The sequence below is a fragment of the Durio zibethinus genome, unplaced genomic scaffold, assembly GCF_047325235.1.
Source record: "Durio zibethinus cultivar Kanyao isolate XHJ-2024 unplaced genomic scaffold, ASM4732523v1 HiC_scaffold_37, whole genome shotgun sequence".
NCBI lineage: Eukaryota > Viridiplantae > Streptophyta > Magnoliopsida > Malvales > Malvaceae > Durio > Durio zibethinus.
This window is the reverse complement of record NW_028322660.1, coordinates 187,501-191,938: the sequence shown is the minus strand read 5'-3', so window position 1 is coordinate 191,938 and position 4,438 is coordinate 187,501.

The following is a 4,438-nucleotide window of genomic DNA, read 5'->3' as shown; positions in this document are numbered from 1 at the left end:
AAAAAATTCAGCTAAAAACTCGAACCGGAGAAGATTTCGTGACCGTTTGAAAAAAGTGTCCCCATTTCAGACACTTTAACGGCTACTGGCAGCAAACCTGTAAAATCTCAAACGCTCTTTAAGGGGGTGTGAGTTCTCAGAGGTTTGATGAGGGATAGGGGGCCAACACAAGGGCCAAGTACCAGCACCCATCGCACGTCATGTGCGCACACCCCCCCGGCCCCCCTCCCAATCGCCGGAACCCCAATGCCGCCGGTCAGGTTCTCCGGCGGTACTCCGGCGATGCTCCGGCGATGCTGTCCCGAGTGAAAAAAATGCGGCACCAGCACATGCTGGAGCCAAGCATGGGCACCGTGGCTCAAAATCGAACTTCGGCCAAGGCCTCGACCATCAATGGCACATGATGACGCATGGTGATGGCACATGCATCGACCATCATCGGCATAGGCTGCCCTTCGGTACGGGCACTTGCCTCGACCGCCATCGGCACAAGCTGGGCCCTGGTGTGGGTTGTTGCCTCGATCACCAGCGGCACATGCTGAGCCTTGGTGCGGGCGGTTGCCTCGAGCACCATCGGCAGACCCTGGGCCCTGGTGCGGCCGGTTGCCCCGATAACCATCGGCACACGCTGCGCCCTCGAGCGGCCGGTTGCCTCGATCACCATCGGCAAAAGCTGGGCCCTGGTGCGGGCGCTTGCCTCGACCACCATCGGCACACGCTGGGCACTGCCATCGGCACACGCTGGGCCCTGGTGCGGGCGCTTGCCTCGATCACCATCGGCACACGCTGGGCCCTGGTACGGGCGCTTGCCTCGACCACCATCGGCACACGCTCGGCCCTGGTGCGGTCGGTTGCCTCGAGCACCATCGGCACACGCTGGGCCCTGGTGCGGGCGCTTGCCTCGACCACCATCGGCACACGCTGGGCCCTGGTGCGGGCGCTTGCCTCGACCACCATCGGCACACGCTGGGCCCTGGTGCGGCAGGTTGCCTCGAGCACCATCGGCACACGCTGGGCCCTGGTGCGGTCGGTTGCCTCGACCACCATCGGCACACGCTGGGCCCTGGTGCGGGCGCTTGCCTCGACCACCATCGGCACACGCTCCGCCCTGGTGCGGCAGGTTGCCTCGAGCACCATCGGCACACGCTGGGCCCTGGTGCGGGCGGTTGCCTCGACCACCATCGGCACACGCTGGGCCCTGGTGCGGCAGCTTGCCTCGAGCACCATCGGCACACGCTCGGCCCTGGTGCGGTCGGTTGCCTCGACCACCATCGGCACACGCTGGGCCCTGGTGCGGCAGGTTGCCTCGACCACCATCGGCAGCCTCGACCACCATCGGCACACGCTGGGCCCTGGTGCGGGCGGTTGCCTCGACCACCATCGGCACACGCTCCGCCCTGGTGCGGTCGGTTGCCTCGAGCACCATCGGCACACGCTGGGCCCTGGTGCGGCAGGTTGCCTCGACCACCATCGGCACACGCTGGGCCCCGGTGCGGGCGGTTGCCTCGACCACCATCGGCACACGCTGGGCCCCGGTGCGGGCGGTTGCCTCGACCACCATCGGCACACGCTGGGCCCCGGTGCGGGCGCTTGCCTCGAGCACCATCGGCACACGCTGGGCCCTGGTGCGGCAGGTTGCCTCGACCACCATCGGCACACGCTGGGCCCTGGTGCGGGCGCTTGCCTCGAGCACCATCGGCACACGCTCGGCCCTGGTGCGGTCGGTTGCCTCGAGCACCATCGGCACACGCTGGGCCCTGGTGCGGCAGGTTGCCTCGACCACCATCGGCACACGCTGGGCCCTGGTGCGGGCGCTTGCCTCGACCACCATCGGCACACGCTCGGCCCTGGTGCGGTCGGTTGCCTCGAGCACCATCGGCACACGCTGGGCCCTGGTGCGGCAGGTTGCCTCGACCACCATCGGCACACGCTGGGCCCTGGTGCGGGCGGTTGCCTCGACCACCATCGGCACACGCTGGGCCCTGGTGCGGGCGCTTGCCTCGAGCACCATCCGCACACGCTGGGCCCTGGTGCGGCAGGTTGCCTCGAGCACCATCGGCACACGCTGGGCCCTGGTGCGGGAGCTTGCCTCGAGCGCCATCGGCACACGCTGGGCCCTGGTGCGGCAGGTTGCCTCGAGCACCATCGGCACACGCTGGGCCCTGGTGCGGTCGGTTGCCTCGAGCGCCATCGGCACACGCTGGGCGCTGGTGCGGGCGCTTGCCTCGACCAGCATCGGCACACGCTGGGCCCTGGTGCGGCAGGTTGCCTCGATCACCATCGGCACACGCTGGGCCCTGGTGCGACAGGTTGCCTCGAGCACCATTGGCACACTATCGGCCCTGGTGCGGGCGGTTGCCTCGACCACCGTCGGCACACGCTGGGCCCTGGTGCGGGCGCTTGCCTCGAGCACCATCGGCACACGCTGGGCCCTGGTGCGGGCGGTTGCCTCGAGCACCATCGGCACACGCTGGGCCCTGGTGGGTTTAGGCACATCTTCAAATTTCTGCCGTGCCAATGCCATTTTTATGGCTTGTAAATTCATACAATGGTCCCCTAAGCCTTCACGTGAAGTTTCGTTGGAAGATGACTCGTTTTCTATTTTTCATGATTTTCGAAACTTTTTGCGGTTCGGGATTTTTTAAAATTTTTTTATAAGGATTTTTGGCCCCAAATTTTGTAGGCATGATCCTTCTATTTTTGTTGGCATGCACAAAAAAATTCAGCTAAAAACTCGAAGTAGAGAAGATTTTGTGACCGTTTGAAAAAAGTGTCCCCATTTCAGACACTTTAACGGCTACTGGTAGCAAACCTGTAAAATCTCAAATGCTCTTTAAGGGGGTGTGAATTCTCAGAGGTTTGATGAGGGATAGGGGGCCAACACAAGGCCAAGTACCAGCACCCATCGCACATCATGTGCGCACACCCCCCCGGCCCCCCTCCCAATCGCCGGAACCCCAATGCCGCCGGTCAGGTTCTCCGGCGGTACTCCGGCGATGCTCCGGCGATGCTGTCCCGAGTGAAAAAAATGCGGCACCAGCACATGCTGGAGCCAAGCATGGGCACCGTGGCTCAAAATCGAACTTCGGCCAAGGCCTCGACCATCAATGGCACATGATGGCGCATGGTGATGGCACATGCATCGACCATCATCGGCATAGGCTGCCCTTCGGTACGGGCACTTGCCTCGACCGCCATCGGCACAAGCTGGGCCCTGGTGTGGGTTGTTGCCTCGATCACAATCGGCACATGCTGAGCCTTGGTGCGGGCGGTTGCCTCGAGCACCATCGGCAGACCCTGGGCCCTGGTGCGGCCGGTTGCCCCGATAACCATCGGCACACGCTGGGCCCTGGGGCGGGCGCTTGCCCCCAGCACCATCGGCACACGCTGGGCCCTGGGGCGGGCGCTTGCCCCCAGCACCATCGGCACACGCTGGGCCCTGGGGCGGGCGCTTGCCCCCAGCACCATCGGCACACGCTGGGCCCTGGTGCGGGCGGTTCCCTCGACCACCATCGGCACACGTTGGGCCCTGGTCCGGGCGGTTACCCCCAGCACCATCGGCACACGCTGGGCCCTGGTGCGGGCGCTTGCCCCCAGCACCATCGGCACACGCTGGGCCCTGGTGCGGGCGGTTGCCCCCAGCACCATCGGCACACGCAGGGCCCTGGTGCGGGCGGTTGCCCCGAACACCATCGGCACAAGCCGGCCCTTGGTGCGGGCTCCTGGCTCGACCACCATCGGCACACGCTGGGCCCTGGTGCGGGCGGTTGCCTCGAACACCATCGGCACACGCCGGCCCTTGGTGCGGGCGGTTGCCTCGACCACCATCGGCACACGCTCGGCCTTGGTGAGGGCGCTTGCCTCGACCACCATCGGCACACGCTGGGCCCTGGTGCGGGCGCTTGCCTCGACCACCATCGGCACACGCTCGGCCTTGGTGCGGGCGCTTGCCTCGACCACCATCGGCACACGCTGGGCCCTGGTGCGGGCGGTTGCCTCGACCACCACCGGCACACGCTCGGCCTTGGTGAGGGCGCTTGCCTCGACCACCATCGGCACACGCTGGGCCCTGGTGCGGGCGCTTGCCTCGACCACCATCGGCACACGCTCGGCCTTGGTGCGGGCGGTTGCCTCGACCACCATCGGCACACGCTGGGCCCTGGTGCTGGCGGTTGCCTCGACCACCATCGGCACACGCTGGGCCCTGGTGCGGGCGGTTGCCTCGAACACCATCGGCACAAGCCGGCCCTTGGTGCGGGCGGTTGCCTCGAGCACCATCGGCACACGCTGGGCCCTGGTGCGGGCGGTTCCCTCGACCACCATCGGCACACGCTGGGCCCTGGTGCGGACGGTTGCCTCGAGCACCATGGGCACACGCTGGCCCTTGGTGCGGGCTCTTGCCTCGACCACCATCAGCAGAAGATGGCCCCTACGTCGA